Source organism: Crassostrea angulata, chromosome 8, assembly GCF_025612915.1.
Source record: "Crassostrea angulata isolate pt1a10 chromosome 8, ASM2561291v2, whole genome shotgun sequence".
Classification (NCBI taxonomy): domain Eukaryota; kingdom Metazoa; phylum Mollusca; class Bivalvia; order Ostreida; family Ostreidae; genus Magallana; species Magallana angulata.
Genome location: NC_069118.1, coordinates 37627054 through 37647989, shown reverse-complemented (window position 1 = coordinate 37647989; position 20936 = coordinate 37627054). Strand labels below are relative to the sequence as shown.

The following is a 20936-nucleotide window of genomic DNA, read 5'->3' as shown; positions in this document are numbered from 1 at the left end:
TCTACGTTCTTGGGGCAAAATTAGTCAGACGCACGCGCAGGCGAGATAAGCACGTTTTCATACAAATTGATTTCTACAGTCAGAGAGAACGAAAGAGAGTTGGAAAAACAAAATAGATGCTAATTATAATCTCTCTCTTGATAGAATTTTATTATTGTTTGCCATAACTACTTCTTTCAACTGGCAAAAATTGCTGCAGACGATATATCGTCTGCGTTGCATGACTAAACGAAATTCCGAAATCACCATATTCCTTATCTTTATCTAATCAAGATATCTCTGCAAGAGAGAAAACGTTGGTTAATTTTCTTTATATTTTTTTCCTTTGTTAATTACCTATTTCACTTGAACTCATAATAACGCATTTTTACCCACTGCAACAAAACACACGCAAAGGGTCTTCCTCTTTGCATTGATGTTTTGCGAGGCAAATAAACTTAAATGAAGCGGAGAATCGAATCCCTTTTTATTCGTTGGTAATGTTTTATCTGTCAATATTTGGTCAAAACATTACAATCAAATTACTTTAATTATCTAGTATTTTGGTTTCCGTTTTACAAATGACGCTATGCCCCCCTCGATTTCCCTGCGTGATCTTTGGTAAAAACATGAATTATTGAGACTTCCTAACGCATTCGCCGACGATGTACAATTAGCAAATTTGTAGGAGAAAATCAGATTCTGAAAAATTAATGAGTTTACATAGATTTTTTAGGGTATATCCGGGCACTTCATCTATTAGGAGTTTTATGGGACTTTTATGGGAGCTCGAATTCGCGATATTGAATTTTACCTTTTTTTTCCTTTACCTGTAGTTCTTAATGAACCAATTCAATTTACTGTCCTTCACAAAAAGTTGCCATGTACAAATTTTGATTCTCAATAATCTAAATTTTTGTAAAGGACAGTACTTACAATTATAATATTTAAATTTTAGTAAAAAAATTACCTCCACCTAACAACCCCCCCCCCCCCCCCCAGTAATCCCCCTATTTCACTCTGTCATAAGATTATGTATTACCATCAATCCTAATTATCTGTTCAAAACAATACAAATAGTATCCGATAAAATATACGTAAATATACATGTAAATATAGCATACGTACTTGTACACAAAAACTATTTTTAAAGACCTTCAAAACACTGAGGTTAAGTTATATTTTCAATCATTTTAAAATATATATATACATACATGTAGCGTAATCACCTGGAATTATGTCGATTTCTCTTTCTTTTTTTTCGCTTCCAAGGAAATGATTCTTTTAAGCCACGAGTTTCAACATAAACAATTTGTTAGTGTAACTGAAGTTGGGTATTTTTTTTTCTCGTGCTACTTTCATTTCTGATGATCTTTAACCGATATATAAATACTTCCCTATATGCTACTTACACTCCTGACACACATATATAGGAAACACTTTCATAAAATCGATCAAAGAAAAATATACAACTCACCTTGATTTAGTGATAAAAGTTGAAAAGCAAAATGACACAGAGAAGACCGTCTGCCTCTTCTTCGGTGGAGCCTCTTTCGCTTTCACCCAACTTTTACTTTTCCTCTTAAAGGGTCTGTTAAAAAATCGGGTCGTTCTATAAGTCCAATGCGTTAAATCTTTTGTGATATTAATCCTAGCCTTCCGATACACACGCACACGACCCTGTTATGGAGTTATTAATCTGTAAAAATAAATGACGATTGAAAATATAATCACAAGTAAGGGAAACACAATGACACTATACCCTCAACGCAATTGATACTCTAGTCAGTAGGGTAAAAGAAACGCATATTACTACCGTACGATAACTCTGCAGCGCTTTCGATTTTTACTTCAAGCATTTTTATTGGCTGTACGTTGTAAATAATTATAAACTCTATTGGCTTGGAAGTGAATAACGACTAAAGCTCCTCCGATTAAATCATACTTAACGAATAAAGATTGAGGGGATATTAACGGTATGGGAAGCGATCAGTATTTCTTTCAACGGGCCGCCCCACACACTGCTCGATATTTCGATCTGCGGTACACTAAGTTACTGACTGTGAGAGGGGCGATAGTGAATCGATCCCCGGACCCAACAAGACCAGCTGTCTCCCAGTCAAGATTTGTCCGTTATCAAGGCATATCATAAGATTTGTCAACTTCTCATAGCTCCAATTATGTAATGATATCAATATTTGATTTAGGATTGCTTTACCAAGGACTCGCTCACTCAGCTAACACAAAACAGTCACAAAGCTAGCTCAAGGTAGTAAGAACTACCCGTGAAATAAATTTTTCTCAAATACACAAACTTGTGTCTAATACTAGTATTATGCAAAAGTTTATTTTGATCCATTATCTCCTGAAAATGATATAAATCAAACCTATGCGGCAATTACTTAAGGTAGAAAAAAAAATGAGGTACAGTGTAATTTGATAAATTTGAAACTCAAATGAATGGTATCAATATGATTTTTGTGAAGTTTAGCCTTCTATCATTTAAAAATTTGTAAGTTGTGTTCTGTTCAAGGTAGAGACCCGACAGTTAAAAATAACCATCATCAGTGTCCATCAAATATGATGACGACATTTAGGAATTTTATGCTTGTAAACCTCAATTAATCTAAAACTCACGGTCAACTTTTTTATTTTGATATATTTTAATTACAGGGTCATGACAAACATACTGCTATCAAGACGCAAATCTTACCTTAAAGGGACTTGGACACGATTTGACTTAAAATTTTCAAATTTTATTTTCCATTTTCAATGTTTATACAGATAAATATAGAAGTTTATAATGCTATGTCAAAATTTAAAAGTCAAATATCAAATTATAAGCAAGATACAGAGTTCTTCATTCTTTGTTTTGTAAACAAAGCTCAATATTGTCGTCATTTTTTACATATGTATTGTATTGGTGTAAGTTTCAATCAAATCTATCTTTCTTTTGTTGATAATAGTATTAATGAAGATATTGAATTAGTCAAAATTGTTTTTTACATGTCATTTTGTCTAAGAAATTGTAATTTTCTACATAACATTTTTTGTAAACAACTATAAGACTCGAGCTTTGTTTACATAACATCAATTCTTACCTCTGTATCTCGCCTGTAACTTGACTTTAACATTCAATATTTTGGTCAATCATTTAAAATGCACCAGTTAACCATTTTATACATAAAAAATAAAAATAAAATTTATGATCTTAAATCGTGTCCAAGTCCCTTTAAGACTTTAAGCGTTCGTGGTAACCTAAAACGTTGAAATGGTGAGTCGGTAACAATATTCCGGAACATGTAAAGAAGTTGCAAAGGGCCAGTTCCAAAAAGGACTCTCTAGCCACGTATTTGCTGTTATACTCACATAAAGCTCGTTCTCAACACCGACATGTGTGTAAAATAGTCATGTGGTAATGAGAAATACTAGTGACAAGACATGTATCTAGAATGCAGTCATGATGATGCCTCGATCGCAACTTCTCGGGCCTTTCCGGCAGGCTAGGAAAAACATACCTGCCGGAAAGGCCGGAGAAGTTGCGATTGGCAACTGCTTATGGCGGTTGCAAAACGTTTTATTAGGATATTGGTACATATTGCTTTTCAGCAGGGCATGCTCTTATGAGGATTGAAACTGAAAGAGGAAATGAATGTCAGGTTTACCTTTGAGCGTGATGTTGATGACTTTTATAAGTGCATTTTAATAAAAAGTCTTACGCAATACTAACGTGTAGTGAAAGTGTCTGATTCACTTACAAAAGGACTGAAGGTCCGAAATTTATCATAGGATTAGCGCACACTTAATTTAGGACAACAAATTCTGGCACTCTACACAAGAAAGCAGATGATATGAGATTTTTTATACATGTATGTATAATGTGAATACATGTATGTTTAAAATCAAACATGCGCGGATCTAGAGGGGGGGGGGGGGGGGGGTCAGGGGGCAAAATTCAAATTTCTCTTAAATACAATATAAAGTTTCCAAAAATATGCATCCCCCCGAGCAAACTCAATTGCCGTCGGAACCCCCCTCCCCCGAAAAAAATTCTGGATCCGCGCATGTCAAAACAATTTATCATTTACTATATGTAGCAAATTAGCTTTCTATTGATACTAGTAACACCGAGATGAGGTAGCTAAATAGTCTCTTTTCGCGTTGTGTTTGTATAGCATTGTTATCATTTTAAATGTGTAAAATCTTTCAGTAAAGCTGTGATAGTTTCAAATGGGAAACAGCACTCACACATCTTGTATTTAAGGATGAATTTTTTTATAGCTTTGTGAAACCGGTCCCATGTTAAAAAATCATCTCAATTTTTGGGCAAGATAAAAATTTAGACATGTATATTCTATATATTTACTCTGCTTATTCAATTCAAAGCAGATTCCGCATTAGGTCATTTTTCATTTTTATTTTAATGAAAATCGGATCTTGACAAGTAGTCCAAACAGACACCAAATTCATCCACTTGAAGTATCTAAAAAAAAGGCTCATAATATCTGGTAGACACAACAAAATCCAATCTTATTCTTGATCGATCTCAGTGGAAATTGGATCGGACGCATCAAACAAAACCATAAACTTCGCCTGTTTATTGCTTGCAAATCCTTTGATACGGTGTCGAAATGAATTCTCGTAACTTGATTTACGGGAAGCCGAAAGTTTGCTATGTTAGGAAATCTATTTGGTCTTGGTCTATATTTCTCGTTGTCCCTGCAGTAAATCTGGCTTTAGACGGATTCGTTTCATCGTTGATGATGTTCATTTCTTTTCTTCTTTTTTCCCCTCCCTTCATCATTAAGGTTTGCTCATTTTGACCTTTAATATAAAATCTAAAACCGGACGAGGCAATTTCGCCGGAAATTGCATTTGGTTGTAGAATACAAGTGTTGCTATCGAGTAGCAGTGTGAACACACCTGCAGCGGTCGGTGCGTTCGATTCTGACGTCCCCAGACGACTATTGGTTTTGTCAGCGGGATCTTAAAGAGGTTCGGTGGTGCTGAAGAGGATCACTCCGGATATTAACGGATTCTGAATTGGAACTCTCGGCGAAGGTTGTAGACCTTAATATTCGGCGATCACCTCGCTTAATAAAATTCCTGTTACATTGTTAGACGAAATGAGAGGCCTTAAGACAAGCTTGAATGCATGTTTTTGTAATATAACAGGAAGTTGCTCATAGCTGGAGTACTTATTAAATGCCTCAGTAGATAAAAATAAACTGAATTCTTAAAACATTTTTAAAGAATGTTGTGTAAGATTTATATTCATAAAATCGTGTATACAAACTTCATATGAGACGGTAAAAAATATCTTGTTAATAAAAAGAAATATAATTTTCGATCACTCGAAAATTCAATATAAAATTAATTGATACGTAAAAGAAGAATAAATCATCATGATCCTAATAATCAGCCCTTGTATGTGACATTGATCAAAGACAATAGTGAGAGTTCTGAGACTTTACCGAGCAATAAAAGTTCTTAATCATGGTTTTAATGAGTTTTTCTCGAGACAGAACAAAGCATCATCCATCCCTTAAACTTCAAAGGTCGCAGGTTTAGTTTTATTTTTTTCACTTCGAGTTTGATGCAGAATTATTTTTTTTTAGTGGTAAAGATCATTTAAGATCAAAGAGACTAAAATACAGTCAATTCACAATTATCACACGAACGGGGTCTGTAGTTGTTTTGTTAGCTACCGACAAATGATTTTTTTTTTCAAATTCAATATAGAATTATAACTTTGTCAAAGAGATTATTATTTTCCAACAAATTATTATTATTTATTATTTATTTCAACTTTGAGCAGTAAGCTCATCAGCATTAAACATAATAACATTTATAAACATATGCGAGGCGCGCAAAATGCGAAGCCAGTAGGCTTCAGAGTCTCTGCAGAGCGTGCACTCTCGCTATGGAGAACAACATACAGCTTTCATATATGTTTACATCATATAAGATATTGTGAGATACAATAGATATATATAATACTGAAATTATGATTTACCAATTGTAATAGAAAAAAAAATTCTATAATTTTAACTAGAGCAATGAATTAAAATATTTATACATGTAAATAGATAGACCTTACATGGAAGAACTAGATTTCATAATTATTACATATCTTAAAAATATACGACTGCCTTATTTGTAATTTTACGAATTTGAAACTCTTATTCATATTTCAACATCGATCATAATTGTTGTCCATTCAACTATCTCTCTCTCTCTCTCTTTCTCTCTCTCTCTCTCTCTCTCTCTCTCTCTCTCTCTCTCTCTCTCCACTCCCAATGTATAATATACCTGAAGTAATTTTGATATTTGCTTAATATTGAATGATATAATGATACATAGCGATAAGTGTGGTTTAGTGTTAAAATAAGACAATGGTTTACGGTCAAACAAGATGAATGTCTGACATTTGCGTAATTTTGATAAGATTATGACTCGAGAATTAATAGATAAGTATCCATAAGTATAAACTTTTGACTTTCTGTGTCTACTCAGTTAGCTATGGTTTGTCTGCGGACAGTTTATATTAATTGCTTTTGCCAGCTTTTTCACCCACTACCTGGCGGCTCCGTCGGTATTTTCATGTTTTACTGCCGTAAACCGGCGAAACATTGATTTCGCTGTCCGAAATATGCCTCCCTTGAGTGTCGTAAAAACTCGAATAGTATAATTTGCTAAAAAAGATTTATTTCACATGTCAAACTGTACTGTTTTTTCTTCCCGAAATAAAATTTGCCACATTGCCTCTCTCCTGTAATTGGAAATCGAGGGACTACTGGAATCTGCTTTTCTATAATCACTCCAGTCATTATTTTTCTTTGTTTAGAATTTCCATTTTTCTATGGGGGTTGTTAAAGATGACCATTAAATGTTATACTAAGAGAATGACAGGATAGGAGAGTTTTTTAATGTATTTATCTCTTGTTTAATGATCAATTTAAATTCCCATTTCGCTGTCGTTAAATCGAGAAAGGCAGATTTTGAACATCTAATTAAGGACATTTTACAGCAGTCTGCCAGAAATGATCAGGTTTCATTAAAACTCGCGTAACAAGACAAAATAAAGTGTTTTTTTTTTAATATGATTCAAAACGAAACTCTCTTGAAAACCCAACTTTAGAACCCCCTGTTTTGATCATATGATCATGAATTAAATGTAACTTGCTGATTAAACTAGCATGTTCATATATTCTGGTCTACAGCCAATTTGCAAAACGTAAGGCTGTGTATGAAATTATTTTTTAAATGATCAATAAACTTATAAATTAAGCCCGAGAACATTGATGTGTCTCTAAAATAAAGATAGGGTGTAACAGCTAGCTTTCTAAAAAGATTCGTGTAGTAACAGTAATACATGTAGGTCCGGGATTTTTTTTTCGCCCCAAAATGGTGCTGGGGTCTAAAGGGACCTTGCCTCTCGAAGGAATCTAAGTCTCATTTTCGGTGATTTATATGACCACCTACCCCCGTTTTTAATGCACATGATAGTTAAAAATATCAAGGGAGGAAATAAAGTTTATCTATGACACTTTGATTTGATTATTTTAACAATAAATAGAAAAAAATCATAAAAGATAAATTACCTAAGGGTTTGTGATGTTTTTTTCATTAACAGCATGGAAACAAATTTAACAGCAACTGTGTAAAACGCATTTGAACAAACCGGCAAAAAACCCCCAGATATCTTTAAAGTACTTATCTTTGCAGGTGTTTTGTATCTTAAAATCATGAGAAAGTGAAATATTAAAGTGCAGCAATTAGAAATAAAACACATTCACGCCCATTTCAAAAATTCTTGCAATCCAGAAAAAAAAGAAGCCAAAATCGAACATCGTCATAGGACCGAGTTCGTTAAAGCACGTGTAAATTTTTCCCAGATAGCCTATTGTTTATTGTACCTGTGTACGGTCGATTTGTTGTTTATTATGGGTGATAGATTATCCTGGATTCATTTACAGACAAAACAGTCTTAATCAGGATCGTCGTCCAAAATGTTGCCAAAACCCACTCACCACAGACAGGGGTCAATTACCCGCACGTACTGCTGTGTAACACTGCAGGCAGCGGTCTCATTGTTTCAAACTTTGTTAATCTGACCAGTACGTGCGTGATTTAATCTTCATGCACCATGGCTATATCAAATTCTATCATAAAATATAAGTCAACAAGATTTTTGTTTTCTTCTTAAACGAAAGGTTAATGGACCTCTGCATGAAACGTACTGCTAGAAGACTCCAAGGTTAAGACATAGCTTTCTGAAATTGATGAACAAGAAATAATGCAACAATGGGAATGCCAAACTTTAAGATATATGATCAGGCAATATAGGATATTTGCTCTCAGCACAGATTTTTATCGACCAACATATATATAGAACATGTATTTATCATGTGCAAGCATAGCTGCAGAACTGTAGCTCAACGGGAAATTCGGGTTGACGGACCGTGGAACTACTGTTTCCATCCATACACAAAAAACCGTCAACCCGAATTTCCCATGGAACTACAGTTCTGCAGCTAGTGCAAGCAACATTTTATCATTTCTTAATCAGACTTAGTCAACGTGAGTATTCGCTTTCAGTTCCACTTCCCGAAGTTTGAATCTCTTACTAGTTTTCTTGTGACTATATTAAATTACTAATGCTTGGTACTTAGTAAACTTGCGTATTTGTTTTCAGTGCGACGGTCCGAAGTTTTTGCATCTCTTTCTAGAGAAAAAAGTTTTCTCGTGACTATAAAAAAATTACGAATGCTTGGTACAACACTTGTGAGGAATTTTCAGATGGGGCGCTTCAAATTACATGACTTTGTAATGTGAGTAATGGCCCGAGGTACAACAAGCAGCATATCACTCTAAAAATATTTCCAGATTGAAGTCTATCGAAGCAAGATGTTCAAAAGTTACATTAGTTGCCCAAAGTATTTGCATTTCATTTGTGCCAAATCGTCTAAATAAAGCTAGTTCGTGCAAGTCTTTTGCAAAATAACCATAGAAGAATCGCACCATAAATATTGACCAAAATTTGCATGCAAATTCTTAAAGCTGCTTGGTCCGATTTTATATCAAATTTTATGCACGCTCTTAAACGATGGCTATGCTTAGTATATGTATAATAATAGACATTGCAGTAGATTTTCCAGTCAATTATGCCAAATTTCAATGAAGAAAAATACGTACAAAATTTGCTAACAAAACAAACGACATAAAAAGGTACCGCGTTATTTCGCTTCATGTTAAATTTCACCCCTGACGACGAGACGGGTATGGTTGTATTAGGACTTTGACATCGCTTTAAATAAAGGTCGAAATGATCAGACAAATTACAAATAAACATGTGTACGTTTTGTTTGCTAATATTTCTGAAGTTTGCTTTCTTTACAATCGATGCATAGCATGCGGGTTGAATAACCCCAATCATTCGGGGGACGAAGCCAAGCGATTTCCTATTCTAAACATTCCCGTGATGCATTTTGGTTTGTTTTTTCGTTTGCCCAAAAAGAAATTGTATTTATTTACTTTGAATATTTCTAACTTTGAAAGGATTCTGCTGGTGTAAATAGGAGAAAGTCCATAACTTTCTAAGATAAATGGATTATATGGAAAAAAAATTGATACTGTAATAACAAAAAAATCGGACCAAACAGCTTTAAAAATAAGATTGTAAACCCAATTCCTTTCCCTTTATCAGTTATAGTGACGTCACTCTTCGCATGTGCAAATTTTTTAAGATTTAACCTTAACGCTGAGGTTGTCTTCTTTATAATATGCAAAAATAAAAATCTGCATATATAAGATTCATTGGTAGACCGACCGTTAACGTCGCGTGAAAATTGATTCCTGTCCCTCGTCAACTTACCGCTTTGACGTATTGTTTTCATAAACACTAGATGGCGTGATTGGTCGCGCCGAACGCCAGCGCCGCTCCTGACGAAGATTAGAATGGAAAACGAACACCGCGCGTAAGCTGACAAGTTGCATGTCTTGGAAATTAATTCTGTTGTGAGGTTTCTCGGCAATCGACTTGCCTGTCACCAAGAGAAAGAAACGTGAATTGATTGTCTCTGTCATATGAAGACATTTATCGAATGAAAGAGGGAAGAAGCAGACGACTCGAGCTGCTTCGTCGTTGGTTTCTCGTTATATCCTGTTACTATTGCACTCCAAGTGTTTGTTGTAGAGATGTTCTTTATGAATTTGCTGTTAATTTTACGCTGTCATTGATGATCCTTAAAGACGACCTCAAAACATTGGAAACTTGACATTTCAGGTTTCTTGAACCAATTTATTTCTTTTTTTTTTAGAGAAAAAAAAATTAAGAGGAAAAAATGATCTCTTGATGTTTAAAATAGAAACTTACAACATCTCAATAGTAAACAAAATTGATTAATTCAACCTATCTTCCGGAAAGAATCTTTGCTTTGACATCGGTTGTCCAAGTGAGCAGGAAAAAATCGAACACTTGTTATATCTGACGTAAAAAAAAAATTAAATGTTTATATTTACATTCAAAATCTAATTTCAATACAGAAATAGTTGCAACTAAAGAAGGTCGTAAAATGGTTGTAACATAACCAGAAAAGTTCTGTTGTTAACAATGCAAGAAAATCTTTATTCATGAACTTAAGCTTATAAATAAGCTTAAACTGTACAATTTACCTTATTTTTGCAATATATAAATACATCAATTTTAGATCACAGCCTGAAAAAGCTTGAGAAATCTAAAAAAAAAAAATCTTTTAGACTTTATGTATAAAATTTCTGCAAAAAAGCCATTCCATTTAAAAGAAAGTCAAGAAATATAACACTGACTGTCACAACCTATGAATCTCGTGTTTATACTTCGATCACACTTCTTTTTTACAAATTCATTGCTGTGTTCCTTATTTTTGTAATTTGACCAGATGCGACACCATTGCCTCATGCATTTTGATACATATCCTCGCTACCTTCGTGATTGGATCGGCCAGGAAATGGTCAATTTGTCGGACACATCATCTTCCGGCCCAAAATTTATCAATTCTCTGGGGTGTATAGCAATCCGTCAACTCATGGAGGATTATATTCTTGCAAATGACCGGCGCTGCTTGGTCTGTATGAGAATGGGAATTGTTCGGTTTAATTAAGGAAATTGACAAATGTCATTTGTCGGCGCCTGGTTGCCTCAAAAAACGTTGACATGTATAGGGCGTCTAGCGACTAAATATGTTGGTTCCAATATAATAAATAAAATGTTTGATATGCATTTGTGTAGTTAATTTAAAAGATTGATTTACTCGATGAGAGAGAGGGAGAGAGAGAGAGAGAGAGAGAGAGAGAGAGATGTATGCTCTTTTCGATTGCTCATGTTTTGAGATGTACATGTATATTTAATCATGCTGGGCCTTGGTTTGATTGAAAAAGTTAGAGTGCTATGCAAAACAAAGAAAGTTTATATTGTACATATACAACAGAGAGAGAGAGAGAGAGAGAGAGAGAGATTAACAATGATCTGAGTCTTACATGATTATCTTTACTTGGATACAAGAAGGGGAAAAAGTAGATTATAAAATACTATTTTATAATTCTATAAGTGGATGGTACTTTATAATTAATTGTGATTTCTGACTTTGTCTGCTTTTTTTCACTTGATCTTTTTAAATTACTTTTATATTATTTTATTCATTATTCAAAGTGAATTAGCTTCCATATATATTTGTAAAATTCATCATCTTTGTAGTTATTCCTGTAATTAGGTATTGGCTTTTACACCTTCACAATTCAGCGATTGTTTTAATCTTTAATGCTATTCAGTATGTAAAATTCTTTTTGAAAACAAAAGCTTCAAACGGATATTGCGTTTGACAAATAACAAAAAAACATCGGAAATTTCGCTTCATTAACATCAAATTCCGACTTTTTTGCTGTGGATTAATGCACTTGCATTAAACATTAAGCAATCGTCAGTGTGTCCACGGGGCAATTCGAGTGTTGTCAATAACGTTATAAAAGGATCTATGAATGATGCGCTTCATTGAATAAAATCCATTTTAAAAGCCAGATTTTCCACTTCAGCTGTTAAACAAATCATGAATTTCTATAATTAGACTCAAAGAAACGAATTAACGAATGAAGACTGGAGGGTGAAAAACAATAAATCCTCTCTTCGTTTTTCTAAAGCAATATGAGCTGTATTTCTTAGAATTTTATTTCGCTGCAAAAAACCTGCTAGTATGCTAAGTCTGCATGTAACTTAAACTTTTATGATAAATAAGATTTGAAAAAATCATACATTTTTGTCAGAAGAAAGATTTCTCTTCTAAGGAATATATAGCAGTTCAGTTTTTGTACAGGACGACAATAATTCAAATTTGCTTCAATTAAGGCTTCTTAACGGCTTTTCCCACAAAAATAAGGCTAACAGAAATTAATAAACCATGATATTTTTGGTCATTTTAGAAGAAAATAACATTTTTGTGAAAAAAAAATTAGCATATGAAAATTGCAGCTCATATTACTTAAATCGAACTTTGTAGATTTATACTAAAACAGAACTTCAATTTAAACCTAAGCTTTTATAACACTAATTATTCTGATAAATAGTTGTAAATGTATAACGGAGTAAAGATGGGAGTCGTAAGATTTGCAAGATTGATTCAATGTGTAGCCCGGGGGGGGGGGGGGGGGGGGGGGGGTTGTAACATACCCAAACCACTTTTACCTTTCATTTCGTCCGCAATGCTTTCAGATTTTATATAATGAATGATTCTAATGTCAGTTTGACAATAACCCTATTTGATGAACAAAATAGATTTTAAATGTTCTAAACGGTGGACGTTGATCAAATGGCAACAGCTTGCTAGCGATCATAACTTGGAGGCACAGTCCTTTTGTTTAAATTTTTATTAAATCAAGACAGCACTATATTATAATAAACGGCAGATAAAAATCTTTACTTTTTTGGGCCACCGTAAGCATCTTGACTAGATCTAAGATAACACTTGATGGTATGCAACACATTGTGCTGTATTGAGCGACTGTGTGTCCAACTTACATATATGTGCCAATAAATTGACGTACATGTAAATTTGAATATGATATGCACTTAATTATTTATTTAAATAAATATTGAAATGGTATCAAATATATTGATTTTGCTGGTAGGTGAGTCATATTCCAAAATGAATTTTTGGATTAATTGTTTTAAAAAAAAAATACAATTACCTTGATAGCTATACACGAAGCTCAATTATTTAGAATGCTCGATCTGAAGAATCATAGGAATATACTCAACAGCTTGCGCAGGCATATTAACGAAACCCCTCTCAAAGAATTTATATGCAAAATCTTTAAGATTTATCCTTAAGAATAAAGTAATACGGTCGAAAAATTTAACTTAAGTTTTAACAAAAAAAGTTCAATTCTAAACTAAAAAACAAAAATATACAAGATATTTTCATTTAAAACATTTAATTCCAGAATTTCAGTTCTCTACAATCTAGGTCTATTGTATCATGATATCTAGATGCTTTGATGTGATGCTGACAGCTTGTTTAACTGAAGTTGCAAATGAAGGGATAGAATTGTGTTAAGAAATGTTATGGATTGGAACATTTTAGATACAAATCATCAGCATTTGTTGATAGATTCATACGACTGACATTTTCCAGATAAGAATTTTACTTTTAAAATGGATAAAAGGCATCAAAAAGAGAGACAATCGGTCCTAGCAATAAACTCAATTCAATTTCTGTTTTTTTGAGTCGGTCTAGAGATTCTGAAAGCACTTAAAACAAATTGACTCCTTGGTGGACTATCAGTTGAGAGTTAAAACATGTCACTCTAATCTACTTACATTACTGTATAATTTAATTACCAGACTTACTGCAACAAAAATAACCCCTATAAACGGTACTAAAAAATCGTAATTGAATTTCCACACCATAAGGCGCTGATAAAGACAGAGAGAAAAAATACGAGATCCAAAAAGATGAAAGTGGTAAATACAAGTGAATCAATCTCTCTCTCTCTCTCTCTCTCTCTCTCTCTCTCTCTCTCTCTCTCTCTCTCTCTCTCTCTCTCTCTCTCTCCAAAGAAATCTTTACATTGTTAGGTAAAATGATTCGATGAAATATTCCCTCATAGGTATACAGTAAATAATTGATCAGAATTACTCGAAAGATTATCAATGCTGCAAATCTGCAGTCATATCACAAAATGTTGTGATAACTGCTGTGCATTCAACTTTGTTCTCTCTCTCTCTCTCTCTCTCTCTCTCTCTCTCTCTCTCTCCATTCCTATTCCATATGTCGATTACATTAATACTAGTACATTCATAATAGCTTTTATTCATTGGTCGGTATAACAGAATAGTATATGGGGCTATGCTGTACAAATAAAGGCAATATGTAAACAAATTAAATCTTAATTACTCATTGCTATAAAAAGATTTTTTTTTTTTAGGTTATAAAACTCCTTATTGGTACTTTTAAAAGAATCTGATTGGTAAAGGATCGGTACATGTATTGTACCATAATCTCCAAACGAATACAATTGTACTTTATTAACCACTATATGATAGATTTGCAATTAAAAAAACCCACTTGCATCTCGTTAAATAATCAATCATATGTTCCTTTTTAACCAGAATTTCATTCAAACGCAGATTTGAAAAAAAAAAAATTATGTTCCTTATCCACCCAATAACAAAAAATCTAATCATAATCTTTTAGCTTTTATTTTTTCATTCTTTTTTTTATCTACTATATCTATTAATTTTTTAACTTCTATAAATATGATTATAGTGTATCTTTAATATAAATGAAGTCAGGCAAGCATGAAGTTACAAGTGTATAAAGTGACTTAGTCATGAGTACATGTAGAAGAGGCCGAGTGTAGTTGATTCATTTTCAAATGCCATATATGTACACTCTCATTATAATAAACAAATATTCACTTACTTACTCACTTACTTATTTACATATGTACTTACTTATCTTTATCTAATTCGTCGGGGTGGGAAGCTTTATACAAAATGTTGGTTGTTCTTGAAATGCTTCGTAAACAGAGCAACTATTTTTACAGCAAACACTATATCGTAATTATATACACGTATATATAATTTTAATTTAATTTGGAAGCATTGTCTTTCATTTTTTTGTTGCTCATAATTTGGGCAAAACTTAAAAAATTCCAGTGCAATATTTAACGTAAAAATCTGATAAGTTGGTTTTTTGGGGTTTTTGTTTTTTGTTTTTTGTATTTCATATGTTTTGTTTTTGGGTTTTTTTAGTTTTTAAACAACATTTCATATTAATCAGTATACGTTTGTTCACTACATATTATGAACATTTACATGTATTATAAATGCATAATCGCAATACTATAGTAATTTATTAAATATATTTCGCCTCAAAAGATTTTTTTACTTTAATAATAAACCGTCATCATTAAAAAATAGAGTAATGTCACGAACTTTCAATGTTACAGTATTTTCTTACGTACTTATCATTGCGCAATATCCAGCTATGCATGTTATCATATTTGATATGCGTGCATATACTCGAATATTTTTATATGTGTCCTATATAATCCTTCAATTATTGAATAAAGATTTTTAAAAATGTATAGATTATATCATGTTTTAACAGATAAAATAATTGTTTTTTATAATCCTTAATTTAAAAAAATGTATGTAATAAACTTTTTTATAATTATCTTTATAACATACACATTTTTAAAATAAATAAGTAAATGTTACCCCTTACCTGATTTAGCGAGCGAGAGGAATAAATCTGTTCAATAGTCCGGTTGACAATGATTGAGCTAGGAATGCCTTTACTGATACAGAGTTAGCCAAGATTGACACAACACTAATGCTAGGATAACACAGACCGCTCTCCCAAGCTCAGCGTCTCTCTCTCTTCTGGGCCCGTCACGTTTTATGAGATGTTAAGTTCATTATTTCTAAGCGATCGAAGAAATCGCCTCCTGTAAATTGGATTTCTTCAGATAGATATCAAACCCTAGCCATATATATCAAGCCTGTAAAGTCTCTCCGTGCAGCCCCCCCCCCCCCTTCCCCAATACCCGGTCGATTTCAGCAGCGGTGGGAAATTTACATGCGATGAACGGGTTCGTCATATCATGCCCCGGAAAGGGGTGATCAAATATCAGAAGAAGATATTTGTTCTAAAGAAAAAGATTTCTTGCGATTGGATTTCAAGAATAAAAGACAATTGGTGTGTTTTGATGAAAAGGAATTATCCTCGATTGTGTAACTTATACACTTCATGTCTCGAGAAAAAATGGTAGAGTTTTTAAAGAAAATAGCTCTTTTTGAAAAATTAACCACTAACAACCTACAAGCATAGAATAATGTATTGGCATCATTTTTCAAAGAAGCTGATTAGTCTTTTCTTTGATGAAGAACTAAATGTTATCATTATAGAACAGCAGGCATCCAGCACCTATTGTACTTAGAATTAGGGAACAGAGCGAAAAGAATAAAATGAAAATAAAATTACAAATAATTACATATGGATATTTATATATACGATTAATCAATTTTTTTCTAGTTTTATAGAATTAGATTCACTATTTATCATTGTGTTGATAATTAATTCCATTTATCTATAGAAATAAATCACTTCATTGCTTTAGTGTACTTCGAGCTTTACAAAACAAATTTGTACAACTATTTAAAAAAATAAAAACCTTTGAGTTATACTCAAAATTATTTTTATAGACTAAGTGTTAATTGGTTTAGTCATTTGGGTGTTGAATTTCAAATGTACACTGTACATATTACTTAAATGGAAGATAATAGTCAATAAGTACTGAAGGGTATGTCATGTTGTAAATTTTGTATTTACTGCCACCCGGTAAATTCTCAATTTACAACATGACAGGTAATCAGTGACGAAACCATTACATGTAGAGATATCGTCTCGGTAATCGATGATTAAAAACGTATAAAACATAGGGGAGAGTTTCTAAATGTAATCAATCTGGTATTGTACAAAAAAAAAACCTGTAACTCGGACTGCTGAAACACAGAAATGTTCCAACTCCAGACATAGCTTGGGGGTAAGGTCGTACTGTAACAGTATATAATCAAGCACGAGGTTCGGCTGAAAAAAATAATAGATTTATTGGCAGTGCTATTTATCCCTATATATTGGTAATGAAAAATAATGTTGCTATTCATATAGCAGAGTACCAAAGGACTTCAACGGCTAAAGTGGAAAATCGTTAACAATGGAAATGTCTCGGTCTGTGGGATCGACCCGTCTGTCAGGGAGTAGTCATTAGTGACCATTCATGTTAGGGAGCATTCAATAATCATCATCACCATTTCACCATTGACCATTCATTCGCTACTATATACCAGGGGACGAGAGAGAGAGAGAGAGAGAGAGAGAGAGAGAGAGAGAGAGAGAGAGAGAGAGAGAGAGAGAGAGATGAGAGAGAGAGAGAGAGAGAGAGAGAGAGAGAGAGAGGAGAGAGAGACAGAGAGAGAGAGAGAGAGAGAGAGAGAGAGAGAGTTTTGAATGGACAGATATGATCGATGTTGAAATATATTAACTAAATGTTCGTGTTCGTGATCGAATTTTGTAATTCATTAGATTTTAACTTCATAATCTAATGAAGTATTAATTCATTAGATTTACTTCTCAAAGCTGCTAATGAACCTACATGCTCACATGGGAGAGTGGTTTCGACATCTTGTCTTGGAAGAAATTAAAGATTATAGTTTTATGAAGAATAAAAAGCGATCCTGGTTCAATAGAGTTCAAGATTAATGAACGAATATTGATGAAATTTAGACGATAATAAAACTCTAGCACGCAATCAAGACTCGGCTTAACAAATCTCGGTTCGATTTCTTTTAGGTGTAATGCACCTGAAGTTGTTATCGAAAAAGTAGAAATATCGGTTCAATTTCCTGGGAATTCCTCCAATATAATGTTTGGATTTTGCAAAAGTAAGTTGTAAATGGTGAAAAAAAAAGTGTTGAGATTTGATTATGACGTTAATCAATAACCAATGTATAATTGATTTTTTTTTTAATAACATATATTTTAAAAAGTGCATATCTTTTGACTGTAATTTCACCAATAAAAGGATTGTTATAGATGAGTTTAAAAATCTTTGATTTTAAACTTTTAATGAAACACTAATTTTATCATTACGTCTACACCAGTAATTGAGTATGCTTAATTTCAAGAAATATACGTCAAATAGTACGCATTATACAACATCTGGCCCAGTGTGCTTTAATAGTTCAAGTTCATTTAATGAAACTTATGAGGGTTTGTTTTTTTAAGTTCACAAAGAAGCGTAATGACATTAAGAAATGAATCCTTTCCAAAAGAAATAAGAGGATGTATTAATTCTCCTCGTCTTTCATTATTCAAATCCTAAGCGGCCCTTGAATCATAACTGATTATTAAAAGATGCCAGTTCGGCTTGCCGAGTTGGAATGATCTTTTGGCATGCATTAAAAATGATAAATTCCTCGCTTCTTCTTGCCTAATGATAATTGGTTTCAACGTTTTCAAACATTTTTCTATTATTTGGAGAAGCTTTTCTTTTCATGCTGTGAGAAATTTTTATGCAACGAGGGACCCGAACGGTTAAGCTGTCGAGAAGAATTTGTGAGAAGTTTTTGACAAATTCAACGGGGTTCTGGAAAACGGAAAATAAAATATTGCATGGTAGTTGTAATAAAATATCTACAGTTGAATAGCCTGTTTCTATGAGGTCTTGAATAAGAGTTTTGAATGGTTTGATATTTCACACGTCATAAAATAATAGTAAGTTATTATACAGTGAATTGCGCGTGTTTATTTTATTTTTCTTGTTTCTTTCGCGTGTTTTTCTAATTGTAGCTGTACGCTGGCAAACGTGCGAACTAATTCTTTCGATTCTTTTTGCCAATTGCTGTCATTTAAAATTTTCGAGCAAAATATAAAAAATAAAAAACTTATGGAATAAATCATATTTTAACAGATTTTGTTATTAAACATTTTTAAATCAAAGAGGTACATGTAGCATATTAATTGGGGGATCAGCACAATTTGATTTTTTTGAGGCTAGAGATAGAATTTGGCGACAGCCACACTGCCTATTTATCTAACCCGTTTCCCAAGAAAAGAAAATTTGAATATATACTCTCTAGAAATTATTTGTCAACAAATGTTTGTTTGTACAAAAATGAATGTTTTTTTCAAATTCCTGGTAATACCCTATTTAGCACATTTTGTTTATGCATATAATTAATCCGCAACGTTCACAATGTCCCCATAACCGATGTTTAGGTATTATAGCCATTTGTAAAAGTGTTTGCGACTGAACAGTTTGTTGACAGAACTCTTTAGAAAACCCCAGCTTCACTTGAATCTCTACACGCTCACACTATAATCTCTAGTCAGTGACTGCTTGTGATCATTAAATAACTTGTTCTTCAATACCAGAAGGAACAAAAAGGTCATGTCTCAAGATCCGGTGAACAGCAACCTTAATATTTTAATGATTACATTGTGATCTGCAAAGTACCCTGTTATCAACAAGAGTTATTGGTACAAGGAATATTTCTCATCGAAAGACATTCTACTTGATGTCCGAAGTAATTGCCATAAAAACTTTATTACACTACAGAATGTTGTTTATTTTTTGACATCACATGGATACGAAGAAACCATGGAAACTGGAAGAGAGTTAGGTTTTACAGAAAATTATATAGGAGTTCTACGAAAAGCGTCCAATTCACCATGATTTAAAGACGCTCCGATCAATAATTTTAATTTCAAAGATCTGTGATTTATCACATCAAAAAGGAATTATGGCGAAGAAACAACTATGAATATAATCAGTGTTGGTCGTATCAAATCATTTCCCTTCGTCATAACACGGACACAAACGTGTGATTTAATATCAGATTGACGCTAGGAAGCGCGATCTTTTTCCAATCGTGTTAAATGAAAATGTAACGAACATGTAATTCAATGATACCTGAACTTTGTTGTAATTAATTGCATTCTCTCTCTCTCTCTCTCTCTCTCTCTCTCTCTCTCTCTCTCTCTCTCTCTCTCTCTCTCTCTCTCTCTCTCTCTCTCTCTCTCTCTTTTAAAGGAAGTGAACATGAAAAAAATAATTGTTGCTTAATAAATTATAAAAGCCTTTTGAAACTTAAAAATGAGGTCTGTTACCTATTTGTTTATTTCTATCAAGAGATTTTATCAATTTAACACTCTCAGTGAAAGGTTTATGGAGGTAATCCATTATTCCCCAGCATGCATCTGTTCTCTGACGTAGATAAGCCACATTGCTGCTGGTGACTGGGTCAATGTTGGAACTAGGCCAGTGTTTATGTACAGAGTTGATAAAAGTTGAGGAGAAAAATTATGCCTTGATGTGAAGAAAAATTTTGTGTACTGTCATGAGAAGACAAGGATTTAGTACATTTCTATAAATGAACCTCAGATAACTATTTATGATTGGTACAAAAAATGAATATAGATAAATTAATTTGTGAAATATAAGACCATCACATTCCAGATGTTTGTACGGAGATGCATGTGGCAGTCAGTGTTTACATAAATAAAATGCTGTTTTTAGATTTCAATTTAAATCAATATAAAATTGTAAGTCCATTTTCCATGTGGGGTTTCTTACCGTTACTTTTTATTTAAATGCCCTGGAAATTTTTCTGATTTGTTTTTTTTTTTTTACATAAGATCTTGATGATATGTACGCCGGTTCTGTTTATGCTGTCAGAAGAATAACAGGACTAAGACACTTTTTAAAAGTCAGGATGCTGTGCAATGCACCTTGTGTGCTCATTTATGTAGCACACATAATGTTCAAACTCATAAACAAGAAATTCCCGAGTGCAAGAAAAAATAGGTCACAATAACACTGATCCACGGACATTCCATTCTAGTTACATGTCACAT

At 33.1% G+C, this 20936-nt stretch overlaps 1 protein-coding gene across 2 annotated transcripts in view; it reads right to left on the bottom strand.

The window, feature by feature from the left end:
• The window catches only part of LOC128160041 (uncharacterized), a 44541-nt gene extending 28631 nt beyond the window's left edge, over window positions 1–15910 (bottom strand). The window contains exons 1-2 of one of the 2 annotated variants that reach the window (XM_052823291.1): window positions 15744–15910; window positions 1457–1678 (exon numbers count right to left, since the gene is read on the bottom strand). The gene's annotated coding sequence lies outside the window, so the exon portion shown is untranslated. Of the gene's footprint in view, window positions 1–1456; window positions 1761–15743 lie in introns of those variants that run through there. The other variant, XM_052823292.1, reaches the window with a different exon arrangement.
• Window positions 15911–20936: the final 5026 nt, after the last annotated feature.